Raw genomic sequence first — 15,238 nt, 5'->3', positions numbered from 1 at the left:
GGAGGTCAGAGGCCTGGCAACCGGGGGGCAAGTGGGCGCTGCTGGGTTCTACACTACAGCCCCTAGACTAGAGAATGGACTGAAATGGCTGAACCAGCCTCTGTGGGGGCCCAGGGCTGGGAGGCAGTTTTTGTTCAAAGTTGGTAACAACTTTTCTAACCCCGTGTGAACCTGCTGGTTGCCAAGCCTGAGCTTTGATGTTCAGACCATGCAGCTTGCAAACACATACAGTTGCCAAAGTTCACCAGAAATGTTTGGTATGCAAACAGCACACGCATGGACTTATCAGTGCAATCAAATGCTTTAATGTAATTCATTAGAGAGATGAGTGGGTGAGGCAGTATTTTTTATGGACCAACATCTGTTGGTGAGAGAGACAAGTTTTCAAGCCGAAGATGACTTGAAGAAGAGCTCTGTGTAGCTCAGAAGCTTGTCTCAGCAACTGAAGTAGGTCCTATAAAAGATATTACCTCACTCACCTTATCTCTAATATCCTGGGACTGACTATAACAGCATGACATAATTCCTTGTCAGTCTATTAAGAACAGAAATGAGAAGTCAAGCTTAGTCGTTTAAACACTTACTTCACCCTAATGTTCAACTTCTTACAGTATTTGGTTATTCATATACTATTGTAAGTAAAAGCAAAGAGTTCTGTGGCACCTTATAATAATATAATAATCATAACTTATTTTTCCTGTAATATGTGAAATAATTTTCTCATTTTCTTGCACACTTTGTATTTGTTTTATAGTATATAATGCTTTGTAATTAGAGTAGAATTAACATAGAAATGATGGTGATGGCATTTTTTACAAACAAACAGTGGTTAGATGAAGTGGTGTTTTATGACACTCATTGATTATGACTGTAGGTAAACCATGGAACCAGTAGTAAGGCTCCATAGATCTACACTGGTTTCCTACAGTCTCTACATTATTTGTGAAGTATTAAGTAAAGAAAGTGTGCATTAAACAGGTGAACAAGAATTGTATAGAATAAGGGAGGCAACAGCGATTAGAAAGAAACTACAAGATGTCAAATACAGAGAGGCCATTGACAGAATTGAGTCCATCTTGCAGAACTTAGTTGTGTACTCCTGGAGAAATTTTGTGCCACTGCACACGCACAAAATTGTCTGGCACAGAAATTCTTTTTTTTTTTTTTTTTTTTTTGCACAGAAAATACATTGTCTGAGAATGTTCTGCCTTTTACCCACCAGAGGCCACTGTGGCACTAGAACAGACAGCAGCAGCTGAGCAACAGTAACAGCCAGCTGCTGGCTGCATTCATCACAGCACCCTGACGATGGAGCCAGGTTAGAAAGCACAGGATGTGGGAAGACAGACAGAGCAGGGCACATGGGACTGCTGGGGGGGGGGGGGGGGTGTCACAGACTGGAGTGAGGGCACAGAAGCTAGTGGGGTAACAGCACTGACCCAAGGACTGAATGGAAGGGGGGCTGTAGGGCCACATGGTGATGGGGTGGGGAAGGGGGCTGCAGGGACACACAGGAATGGGGGCAGATGTACCTGACTGAATAGGAGAGGCTAGGGGTCAGTCAGGGTCTGCATGGGGGAGGCTCCCTAGCATACCCTCCCCACAAAAAAACAGTTCCATACTTCTCCCATCCACACCCAACAACCCTCCAGGTTCACTCCCAGGCTCCATCCCTCTCCCTCAGCTCCTCTGTTACCTTTCACTCCCCAAAGCCTTTACACTGCTTCTGAGTGATGTGGGAAATATGTTTCTTTATTATAGTTTAAATGAATTACTTAAAGTTCTTGTCAAGGTTTTTTTCCCCCACTTTGAACTAGTGTCCAAAAAGTGGGGACCTGCATGGACCCTTCTAAGCTTAATTCCTAGCTTAGATCTGATAACGCTGCCACCAGCCATAATATAGTGTTTGGCACACTTTCTGTTCCCCAAAACCTTCCCTGGGGAACCCAAGACCCAAACCCTTGGGTCTTAAAACAAGGAGAAATAAACCATTCCCCCTTCTTTCTCCCTCCCAGACTTTCCCCTCCCTGGGTTACCCTGAGATGCTACACTGATCCAAACTCCTTGGATCTTAAAACAGAGAGGAATTAACCTTTTCCCCTCTCTCCTTCCCCTTCTCCCACCAATCCCTGGTGAGTTCAGACCCACTCCTCTTGGGTCTTAAACAAGGGGGAAAAAATCAATCAGGTTCTTAAAAAAAGAAAGCTTTTAATAAAAGAAAGAAAAAGTAAAAATTATCTCTGTAAAATCAGGGTGTAAAATGCTTACAGGGTATTCAGATTCATATAGACTAGAGGGACTTCCCCCCCACCAGCCTGAGATTCAAAGTTACAGCAGAGGTAAAAATCCTTCCAGCAAAATACTCATTTACAAGTTAAGAAAACAAACATAAGACTAATTCGCCTTTCCTGGCTAGTACTTACTATTTTGAAACATAAGAGACTGATTCAGAAAGATTGGCGAGAACATGGGTGCACGTCCGGTCCCTCTTAGCCCCAAGAGCGAACAACAACAAAACAAACAGCACAAACAAAGACTTCCCTCCACCAAGATTTGAAAGTATCTTGTCCCCCGATTGGTCCTCTGGTCAGATGTCAGCCAGGTTCACTGAGCTTCTTAACCCTTTACAAGTAAAAGAGACATTAACCCTTAACTATCTGTTTATGACAGTTCTGTATTAATTTACCTAGTAAGGAATCTATTTGTCAAAAAAAAAAATCCTGAATTTTATTCTCTGTATTATTAGAGACATATTTGCTGACAGGTATTTTGAAATAAATTACCAAAATAATTGAAACTGGTGTGATTATATTGTGTTATTTTTACAAATAAAATTTGCAGCATTTTAAAATATTGTATGCTGATTTTTTTATTTTTTGGCACAGAATTCCCTCAAGAGTACATGTGACACAGAAATTGCTGTGCCCAATACACTGACAAAGGCAAAATCCAAAGATTATAGAAAGCAAGACTGTCTGCAACTGATGTATCACATGTGGCAAGCTCTAGTGATCCCAGTAAAGACACCAGTGTCTGCAAAAGAAGACAGTTCAGTTCTGTGAAACATATGGACTGGAGATGCTGCATGTTCAAGAAGTTCCTGCAAGAGAACTTTGTTTTCAAGAGATCATATTAGAAGTTAAAACAAGTGGACCCTGATCAGAGCCCACGAATGGCTTAATGGCATAGGAAAGAAAGGAGTTGGAAGTGTAGGCATCACCAAGACTCTCTCAGCACCTAGCAGATCAGCCTTGTCTTACAACTGGAAAGCCCATATTGCAGCAGACACCAGAACTGTGTTTCATGTTGGCTTGGATGATCAATTTATTTGCAATGAGACTCCTAGACTTAAGGTCAGACGGGACCATTATGGTCATCTAGTTTGACCTGTACAATGCAGGCCACAGACTCTCACCTACCTACTCCTGTAACAAACCCCTAACCTATGTCTAAGTTAGTGAAGTCCTCAAATCGTGGTTTAAAGACCTCAAGGTGCAGAGAATTCTCCAGCAAGTGACCCATGCCCCACGCTGCAGAGGAAGGCAAAAAACCTCCAGGGCCTCTGCCAATCTGCCCTGGAGGGAAAATTTTTTCCGACCCCAAATATGGCGACCAGATAAACCCTGAGCATGTGGGCAAGACTCACCAGCCAGCACCCAGGAAAGAATTCTCTGTAGTAACTCAGATCCCACCCCATCTAACATCCCATAACAGACCATTAGGCATATTTACCTGCTAATAATCAAAGATCAATTAATTGCCAAAATTAGGCTATCCCATCATACCATCCACTCCATAATTTTATCAAGCTTAGTCTTGAAGCCAGATATGGCCAGGAAGCAACGTAACAATGACAGTGACAGTGAAGAGGAGGATGCACTCTTACAAACTCTTCAAAGGTTCAAGGTTTTCTCTGGGGATGTACTACCCACTTCATTGCCAAATATTGCAACAAAAGACTTGGCTGCTGAAGCCATACAAGACACACTGTTGAATGTAAATATCCTAGGAAAAGTGCAGTTGGACAATTTTATGAAGAAACAGCTTATGACACAAGAGGGGGAGCCTGGATGTGTATATGTTCATGATCCACTGCCAAACAGTAATGCTGCAACTTTTTCCATGATCTATGAGGCGGGAAAGAGGTCAAAGGAAAGACTTCAACCATGAAGGCAGGCAGAAATATTCTTCAGTGACTAATCGTGGTCTATGAAGCTGTCTGGGCTGTGAATTTGCAACAGATTTTGAAACATGAGTTAATACCTGTCCCTTTGGCATTAGTACAGAGAAATGGCAGTCTAAGAACAGGCACAAAAGCAATACTGGGTGTTAGTCTGACAGCTGATGTCCATTGCTCACCCACCATTACCCGTCCCCTGTTGAGAAGCTGTAAGGAGGACTGTGCAATATTTTTATCTAAGCAACTAAAAACACAAGCACCACAAGGTAAAATCATTGTTCTGGCTAGTGGCTTTCAGGATGAGGCTGAAGTCTGGTGTTTGACAGCAACAGTTGACACTCATCAGCTGTGTGCTCATGGAGAAGAAGCAGACACAAGAATTATTTTACGTTGTGTCCACAGTGAGTGCCATCAGTGTGGTTCTTGCAGCCACAGCCAGGAACACTGATGTACCTATTCTTTTGCTGGCTCCCTATAGCAAAATGGCATATAGGCAGCTTTAGATGAAAGCTGGCACATCAAAGGAGACAGAGTACTTTCCTATTCATGCCATTTGTGAGAAACTACAATATGGATATCACTATTCGGAAACTCTGCTCCCATTTCATACCCTGACTGGTTGCGATGCTATGACTTTTATTGCTGGACCCAGCAAAAAAGATCCCATGAAAAGTTTTTCAGTGACACCATCAGCTTTTGACACAGCTTGGACAGGGTGACCTGGACTCAGAAAAGATGAAAAGTGCAGAGTTTATTTGTAAGATGTATAGCTTGCCAGAGGTCCACGCCACTGACGAAGCACATGCCATTTTGTTCACATACTTGTGGTCTTCAGAAGCTGTACTCCCAACAGGTAGTGCTCTTTTCTTCCACAGACAGAGCTCATTCGCAGGCACTAGTTTGGAGATGGGCCCACTGTCCAAGTTCAGTACTTCCTCTTCCAAATACAATGCTTTGGAAACAGGAGAACAAAGATCTGTTGCTATAGCTCATGTCATTGCCACCAATACCAGCAGACTGCATGGAGGCAGTATTCTGTGGCTGCACAGGGTGCAGAAGTCAGCAATGCCACTGCAAAACAGCATGACTTGTTTCTATAGAAGCATACAAATATAGAGCACTGGAACAAGGTTGTGTTGATGTACCTGTACCTTAGTGCTTAAGGACAGTATTATCAAATAAGTAATGTGTCACAGTAAGTGACCAAATACACTAAGACATTAATTCAATCTGCCACTGTGTTCCAGGGTTTCTTGAAATAGAACAACATTAACATGTGCTTAACTTGTGTGCATTAAAATGTTAACTCAATGTTTAGTTAAGAAAATATTTTCACTTATTTTAAAAACAGATGTTTTATAGATTCATAGACTCTAGGACTGGAAGGGACCTTGAGAGATCATCAAGTCCAGTCCCCTGCCCTCATGGCAGGACCAAATACTGTCTAGACCATCCCTAATAGACATTTATCTAACCTACACTTAAATATCTCCAGAGATGGAGATTCCGCAACCTCCCTAGGCAATTTATTCCAGTGTTTTAACCACCCTGACAGTTAGAAACTTTTCCTAATGTCCAACCTAAATCTCCCTTGCTGCAGTTTAAGCCCATTGCTTCTTGTTCTATCATTAGAGGCTAAGGTGAACACGTTTTCTCCCTCCTCCTGATGATACCCTTTTAGATACCTGAAAACTGCTCTCATGTCCCCTTTCAGTCTTCTCTTTTCCAAACTAAACAAACCCAATTCTTTCAGCCTTCCTTTGTAGGTCATGTTCTCAAGACCTTTAATCATTCTTGTTGCTCTTCTCTGGACCTTCTCCAATTTCTCCATATCTTTCTTGAAATGCGGTGCCCAGAACTGGACACAATACTCCAGTTGAGGCCTAACCAGCGCAGAGTAGAGCGGAAGAATGACTTCTCGTGTCTTGCTCACAACACACCTATTAACGCATCCCAGAATCACATCTGCATTTTTTGCAACAGCATTGCACTGACGACTCATTTTTAACTTGTGGTCCACTATAACCCCTAGATCCCTTTCTGCCGTACTCCTTCCTAGACAGTCTCTTCCCATTCTGTATGTGTGAAACTGATTGTTCCTTCCTAAGTGGAGCACTTTGCATTTGTCTGTATTAAACTTCATCCAGTTTACTTCAGACCATTTCTCCAATTTGTCCACATCATTTTGAATTATGACCCTGTCCTCCAAATCAGTTGCAATCCCTCCCAGGGTATGGCTACACTACGGGATTATTCTGATTTTACATAAACCGGTTTTGTAAAAACAGATTGTATAAAGTCGAGTGCACGTGGCCACACTAAGCACATTAATTCGGCGGTGTGCGTCCATGTACCGAGGCTAGCGTCGATTTCTGAAGCGTTGCACTGTGGGTAGCTATCCCATAGCTATCCCATAGTACCCGCAGTCTCCCCCGCCCATTGGAATTCTGGGTTGAGATCCCAATGCAAAAACAGTGTCGCAGGTGATTCTGGGTAAATGTCATCACTCTATCCTTCCTCCATGAAAACAACGGCAGACAATCATTTCGTGCCCTTTTTCCCTGGATTGCCCTAGCAGACGCCATAGCATGGCAACCATGGAGCCCGATTTGCCTTTTGTCACTGTCAGCGTATGTGTACTAGATGCTGCCGACAGACGCGGTACTGCAGTGCTACACAGCAGCATTCATCTGCCTTTGCAAGGTAGCAGACAGTTACTATCCCGATTGCACCGTCTGCCATGCCATTGTAGATTGGCGATGAGATGACGGTTATCAGTCGTTCTATACCGTCTTCTGCTGCCATGGGTGCTCCTGGCTGGCCTTGCTGAGGTCGGCCGGGGGCGCATAGACAAAAATGGAAATGACTCCCCGGGTCATTCTCTTCTTTATGTTTTGTCTAAAAATAGAGTCAGTCCTGCCTAGAATATGGAGCAAGTGTAGTAAAGAGCCAGAGAGCACAGCCACTCTGGGTCAGAGCCCCAGATATCCTGCAGAAATGATGAGCTGCATGCCATTCTAGGGGGTATACCTGCAACAACCCCACCCATTGCTTCCCTTCTCTCCCAACCCTCCTGGGCTACCGTGGCAGTGTCCCCCAATTTGTGTGATGAAGTAATAAAGAATGCAGGAATAAGAAACACTGACTTTTTAATGAGATAAAATGAGGGGGAGGCAGCCTCCAGCTGCTATGATAGTCCAGGCAGTACAGAATCTTTTTTTTAGACATGAAAGGCGGAGGAGGCTGATAGAGCTCAGCCTCCAGTTGCTATGATGAGGACAGTTACCAGCCGTTCTGCACCATCTGCTGGGAATGACTGGGAGTCATTCCCATTTTTACCCAGGTGCCCCCGGCCAACCTCACTGAGGCCAGCCAGGAGCACTCAGGGGCTGATGATGACAATGGCAGACAGTACAATATGACTGCTATCCACTGGGAAAGGGATGCTGGTGTTCAGCGCTGCAGCATCCCGTCTACCAGCAGCATGCAGTAGACATAAGGTGACATTGAAAAAAGGCGAGAAACAGTTTTTTTCCCTTTTCTTTCGAGGGGGAGGGGAAGGGTGTAAATTGATGACATATACCCTGAAACACCCGGGACAAAGTTTTTGACCCTTCAGGCATTGGGAGCTCAGCCAAGAATGCAAATACTTTTTGGAGACTGCGGGGACTGGGGGATAGCTGGAGTCCTCAGTACCTCCTCCCTCCCTCCCTCCATGAGCATCCATTTGATTCTTTGGCTTTCTCGTTATGCTTGTCACACAGCACTGTGCTGTGGACTCTGTATCACAGCCTGGAGATTTTTTCAAATGCTTTGTCATTTCGTCTTCTATAACGGAGCTCTGATAGAACAGATTTGTCTCCCCATACAGTGATCAGATCCAGTGTCTCCCGTACAGTCCATGCTGGAGCTCTTTTTGGATTTGGGACTGCATTGCCACCCGCACTGATCAGCGCTCCACGCTGGGCAAACAGGAAATGAAATTCAAAAGTTTGCGAGGCTTTTCCTGTCTACCTGGCCACTGCATCCGAGTTCAGACTGCTTTCCAGAGTGGTCACAATGGTGCACTGTGGGATACCGCTCGGAGGCCAATACCATCGATTTGCGGCCACACTAACCCTAATCCAACACTGCAATACCGATTTCAGCGCTACTCCTCTTGTCTGGGAGGAGTACAGAAACTGGTTTAAAGAGCCCTTTATATCGAAATAAAAGGCCTCGTGTGGACGGGTGCAGGGTTAAATGGGTTTAACGCTGTTAAATTCAGTTTGAACGCATAGTGTAGACCAGGCCCCAGTTTGGTATCATCTGCAAACTTAATAAGCGTACTTTCTATGCCATCATCTGTTTTCAGATTATGTTGTATTTCTGATAGAAAATCAATCAATAAATCAATGTATATACGTTTGTTTCAAGTTGCTTATGCTCAAGTTATAAGAGCCAGCTAAACGTGCTCTTTCATGGTTATATAACATATTACCATATTTGCAAATAAGAAATTGAAATCCAATAGCTTTATAAAAAAATTGTGCATATTATTTGATTACCTTTATTACGTCCTACAGCCCATTAAGATCCAACTTTGTTTTCTTTGTAGAGGCCTTTATACACAACGTGCAGCTTCCTAACAACTGTATTTGGATTCAGCACACCCTATTTATCTTAAAATGACTTGTTACCAACTTTGAACAAATAATGCCTTGTAATGGGGTTAGTCACGAGAAGTTGAGGCCCTCAAGAGATCATCCCCACAGGCAGTGACATGCCTTTTACAGTTAACTTTTCTGAAAATCTGAGTAGTCTAGGTTATTCACTGTCAACTTGTCAGGGCCAGCTCTGGTGTTTTTGCCGCCCCAAGCAGAGAGAGAGAAGCGTGGCTTCCATTAGCTGTGCTTTGTACTTAATATAGAAAGGAATCAGTACAATGGTTTAGAGCCTTTCCAGATATCTGGAGGAAGGATGTGCATTGGTAACTGATTCAGTCTGCTTTTGTGGAAGATGAGATAATATGAATTATGAAGAGGATTGCAAACGTGACTTATGGAACTGTTAGTGAATATACAGTTGCGAACCCTCCTGATATTTCCAGGATCATCTCAGTTTTGTTAGATCCGTGGGTCTCAGCCTTTCCAGACATTCTGTACCCCTTTCAGGAGTCTGATTTGTCTTGCATACCCCCAAGTTTCACCTCACTTAAACTACTTGCTTACAAAATCAGACATAAACATACAAAAGTGTTACAGCCACACTATTGCTCAAAAATTGCTGACTTTCTCACTTTTACCATATAATTACAAAATAAATCCATTGGAATCAAAGTATTGTACTTACATTTCAGTATATAGTATATAGAGCAGTATAAACAAGTCATTATCTGTATGAAATTTTAGTTTGAACAGACTTCACTAGCACTTTTTATGTAGCCTGTTGTAAAACTAGGCAACTATCTAGCTGAATTAATGTGTCCCAGGTGAAAAACTCCAGTATATGGTACCCTACTGTAAGTGACCTCCTACTCCGTGAATTTTCACTAAATTGTCTTTTAAATAATAATATCTTTATAGATCTCCCTTGTCTTATATTTTGCTCTCAAACTTACCTAATGGGAAAGATGGGCATCCTACCAAGTGTTTGAGATTCTCTGTTAAGATTAAAAAATATGTGATTTTGGACTGTGACTATATATATTTTTGTGTCCTATTTTCCTCTGTCAATAGAGCCCAATAAAACAAAAGGCATGAACTGTAGGACAATGTAAGCTATGCAACAAGCTACCCCCTGGTGGAACAAGCTTAGCATAGCTCCTCTTGCCTTGGTCCAATAGGGACACAGCTGCTGCCTACTGACGCTGACCTGGATTTCATTTCAAATTACAGCTGGAGCAATCTGTACAATTAATCCAGCTGTTGGATATGAAGACTTTAAGGGGTTGAGTTGGTTCTGTTGGTTGGCCCTGGGGCATGACAAGGACATTCGTAATTTTCAGGAATGTAACAAGTAACTTAAGCAGTCTTGACAGAATTCAATTTTTATTTGTTTGTAATTTTGACATATCAATATTTATTTGAAGTATTTTTTCAATTTTTATCAGTGTATATGTTCACAGCTGTGCAAAATTATGAGTTTTAAGCATTTTTCCCAATTGTTATCAATTTAAATTTTCAAAGTTGTGGGAAATTATGGGGGTCAGACACTGTGGGGGATCAGATAATCATTTAATGACAGATTCAAAAAGATAAAGCTTTATAACCCTTAAAACACAAATTGTGAACATCACATCAAACCATACAAAGTAAATAGTCGTAAATCAAACTCTTGATAAGTTTTCAAACAGCATTTTTCTTACTTTGCCTAGCTGTAAACATTTATTACAATTGATGGAAATATTTTTCGTCGTTTTTTGTGCATGCAATGAAATCAACGTTTATCAGCATTTATTGATAAAAATCTAATCTTTCCAAGCCTAAATATAAAGCTATTTCTGGACTAAGTTTTGCCCTGGTTCAGTATTGCCAACACCAAGCTTTAAAACATCTTGAGTCCAGATCCCAAAATGTCATGTGATCGGCTTTAAAATAATGAGACTTTTTAAAAAATAAAAAATATTGCATTTTTAATTGCCTTCTGGATTTTGGGTCTTTAGGGTCTTGCTTTTAAGCTTTCCTCGGCATCCACGAAGGTTAGAAATTTACCTGTTTTTTTAAATGAAAGCTGATATTCAAGACCAGATTTAGGGAAAGGCAACACGTGGGGTGCTGGGCTTAGTGGGTGCTGGGCTTGGGGTGCTGTTTTGTTGTTAGCAGAAAAAGGGAAAATAGAATGTTTGAAGTAAATGTTTAGGGGGAGGGATAGCTCAGGGTTGTGAGTTCAATCCTTGAGGGGGCCACTTAGGGATCTGGGGCAAAAATCAGTACTTGGTCCTGCTAGTGAAGGCAGGGGTCTGGACTCAATGACCTTTCAAGGTCCCTTCCAGTTCTAAGAGATTGGTATATCGCCAATTATCTTATCTATCTATCTCACATATTCAATATGTGAATTCATTTTTCACTAACATTCTATAATATTCTGGACCTTTTTAGACTCTCATGGCACCTTCCAGACTTTCTGAGAACTACATTTTCCTTGAACCTCCTTAATGTTGTCAGCCATGCCCTTGTGGGTATATAAGAGGCAGAATGTCACCCTTTAGTCGGTGAGGTATAGAATCATAGAATATCAGGGTTGGAAGGGATCTCAGGAGGTCATCTAGTCCAACCCCTTGCTCAAAGCAGGACCAATTCCCAACTAAATCATAAGGGACTTACTTCCCAAACCAGAAAATTACTGTTGGGGATGTTGAAATGCCAATAGTTATCCTTGGAGACCCAGCCTATCCTTTGCTCCCATGGCTCATGAAGCCATACACAGGCAGCCTGGGCAGTAATAAGGAGCACTTCAACTATAGGCTGATCAAATGCAGAGTGGTGGTACAATGTACCTTTTGACATTTAAAAGCTCGCTGGTGCTATTTGCTGACTAGGTTAGACAGCGCAACCAATATTCTCATTGTTATTACGGCTTGCTGTGTGCTCCATAATATCTGTGAGAGTAAGAGGGAGACATTTATGGCAGGGTGGGAGGTTGAGGTAAATCGCCTGACTGCCAGTTTTGAACAGCCAGACATCAGGGCAATTAGAAGAGCACAGGTAGGCGCGCTGCACATCAGAGAGGCTTTGAAAACCAGTTTCATGACTGGCCAGGCTACGATGTGACAATTGTGTGCGTTTCTCCTTGATGCAAACCCGCCCCCTTTGCTGATTTTAATTCTCTGTAAGCCAACCACCCTCCCCCCTTCAATCACAGTTGGCAAAGGAAATAAAGTCACTTTTGTTTTGAAACCATGCATTCTTTCTTTATTAATTAAAAAAAAAGAGAGATAACTGATAAGGTAGCCTGGGTAGGGTGGGGTGGGGGAGGAGGGAAGAACAAGGCTACATTGCTTATTGTAGCCACACTACAAATCAAAACTGTTTGAATGACAGCCTTCTGTTGCTTGGGCCATCCTCTGGAGTGGAGTGGCTGGGTGCTGGAGCCTCCTCCCTTGCTCCCGCCCCCCGCGTTCTTGGGCGTCTGAGTGAGAAGGATATGGAACTTGGGGAGGAGGGCAGGCGGTTGTACAGTGGATGCAGCCAGGGCTGGTGCAAGGATATTTTGCGCCCTAGGCGAAAATTCCATCTTGCCGCCCCCCCCCCCCCACGCCCCCAAATCACATACATTATACACAATACACGGTCACAGAGTAACATGTTATAATTTAGAATTTATGTTTCCATGCTTTAAGTTTAGCAAATTTAGAAATAAGTTCCTCCAAGTCAATGCTGTGAGCAATGTCATGTTCTATTGACAAGGTAGATAGCTCAACAAGTCTTTGTTGCAGCATTGATGTTCGCATGTATGTTTTTATCAACTTGAGCTTCGAGAAGCTTCGCTCACCACTGGCCACAGAAACTGGGAGAGTCAAGAGGATGTGAAGAGCAATAACTGTGTTAGGGACACTATCTGTCAGCTTATTTTCCCATATGAAGTTCAATACATCTTGCAGTGATGAACTCCTTTGGACTCGTCTTGCAATAGCTTGCAATTCACTGCACAAGTCAAAGGCATCAATATCCTTGGATTCACCATGTTGCAAAGCTTTCTCCAGATTCAAGCAATGTTCCATAATTTGCTTTGGTGTTTTATTTTGCAAACTGTAAACATCATATATGAAGCCAAATACTGAACTAATTTGCTGCATCAATGTGAATCTTTCTTCAACCGAATGTATTGCTGTGTCAATGACTGCAAAGTAAAAGTTCACTTTGAATTTTTCTTTCGGATCATAAATAGGTTCGTCATCTGCTTCATATGTGAACTGCTTCCTCTTCTTTCTAATACGGATTGGATCTGGTTCAAAAAGTGCCGGTACATCGAACTCCTCCGCAAGTTCACCTGCATCTACCAATGTTTTCTCAAAGGCTGCGTCACTTCTGTGGCCCACAAGAAACTTCTTGGTTTCTCCAAGTTGATTAATGGCATCACATATATCAAATTCTTTTGCCTGAAGTTGTTTGCTAGTTATGTTGATCTCAAACAATATGTCATACCACAAAACAAGAGAAACAAGAAACTTGAAACTAGAAATGGCTTTTGTAAGAGCCTTTGCATCAACTCATGATGTATTGCCAGATGATCCTGTCAGAGTATTGTCTTCACAGATGTCTACCAGAGCATCACAGATGTCACCAATGAAAGCAGGATGGAGAAGCTCCCCCCGCAGAAGACCTAAGACATGATGGCTGGATACATAAACAGACACCTGTCCCTCACAGGCACTACCTCATAACATGCCAATTTTGCTCAGGACAGAATATCATAGAGGAATACTATGCATTCAGTGGTCTCTACACTGGCCAAGCAACAGCATGACAACTAACCTAACCAGTCCATCCAACTTTTTGACTGCTTCTTGGGCACTGGTGAGGGGTAGTGGTGCCAGACGGAGCCCGGTGATGGGTGCACTACAAATCTACAAACTGAGGCAAGGTGCTGGGCCTAGAGTCCTGCTGAGACTGCTGTCCTGCACCAAGTGGAGCACAGCCTCCATGAGGAGAGAACTCAAACAAATATCACGCTCCTTCTGCATGATTCCCCCAAGCACTTCTTCAGGCAGCTGCTATGGGGGTCGCTCACAGGTTTAGGCCTGCCTGTTGCAGGCAAAACACAGCAGCAGGGCTTAAAACTCAGACAGGGCCGCCCAGAGGACTCAGGGGGCCTTGGGCAAAGCAAAATCGGGGGCCCCTTCCATAAAACATTTGCAATACTATAGTAACATGTATTAGAAAATGTAAAAAATAACTAGTGAAATACATTCAAAAATTAATTTGTAATAATTTGAAAATAAACTAAATACATTATTTAAAAACATTAAAAGCTGTAATGGTATGTATACATTTGCAATTACATAATGGGCAATTGCTGGGTGATTGTGATAGTTGGTACCAATGGGCTGTCGTTGCCTGGGGGTGGTGCTGTTGTTGCCCACGGCTGGGTGGGGAGCTGGGCTCTGGGTTCAGGGGTGCCCAGCTCACAGGGGCTGGGCTCAGGGATGTGGGGAGATAGGGTCAGGGGGGTGTCCAGCTCAGAGGGACTGGGCTCAGAGCTGGGGGTCAGGGCTGTTGGGGGGATGGGGTCAGGGGGTTTCCAGCTCAGAGGGACTGGGCTTGGAGCTGGGGGTCAGGGCTGTAGGGGGGATGGGGTGGAGGGGGTTTCCAGCTCAGAGGGACTGGGCTCGGAGCTAGGGGTAAGGGCTGTGGGGGGATGAGGTCGAGGGGGTTTCCAGCTCAGAAGGACTAGGCTCGGAGCTGGGGGGTCAGGGCTGTGGGGGGGATGGGGTCAGGGGGTGCCTGGGGGCACTGGGGCAGCTCAGCTCTGCAGGCTGCTGTTCTCTCCAGCCGTCCAGGCACAAGGGGAGCAGGAGCAGGGACCAGCTAAGGACCAAGGGGGCAGGAGCACAGGCACCTGAGGCCGACCTGTGGGGATGCACTTGCTTACCTTGCCCAATGCATGAGCGCTAGGGTCCTCTTTCTTCCTCCGCTCCACCAGACCACTGCTGAGGCTCTTTTCTTCTCCGTGCCCCTCGCTGGGGCTGACGTGGAGGCTGAGCCAGGGGGTAGCTGCGGCTTTCCTCCAGAAGCGAAGCCCTGGTGTTGCGCCCCTGTCTCAGGGCCCCTGCCACGTGTCCTAAGCAGAGCTGCGCAGCTTTGCCCAGCCGCCAGCGCCCCCGCCGGGCAATGAGAAAAATTGCAGAGGCTGGAGCCCCTGCTCTGGGAGGGAGAGGGATTCTGAGCCTCTGCCTGCAGCTCAGGGATTCCCCTGGGTCAGCGCAGCCGCCGTCAGCCCAAACCTCTGGGCTGCTGCGCCGGCGCCCTGACCCCGGGGGGCGCCCTGGGCTGCCGGGTTGCCGCCCTGACCCTGGGGGCACCCTGGGCTGCTGGGCTGTCGCGCGGCGGCGCGCTGACCCGGGGGGCGCTCTGGGCT

Source organism: Gopherus flavomarginatus, chromosome 1, assembly GCF_025201925.1.
Source record: "Gopherus flavomarginatus isolate rGopFla2 chromosome 1, rGopFla2.mat.asm, whole genome shotgun sequence".
NCBI classification, from domain to species: Eukaryota; Metazoa; Chordata; order Testudines; family Testudinidae; genus Gopherus; species Gopherus flavomarginatus.
Note: the sequence above shows the minus strand (reverse complement) of the source record.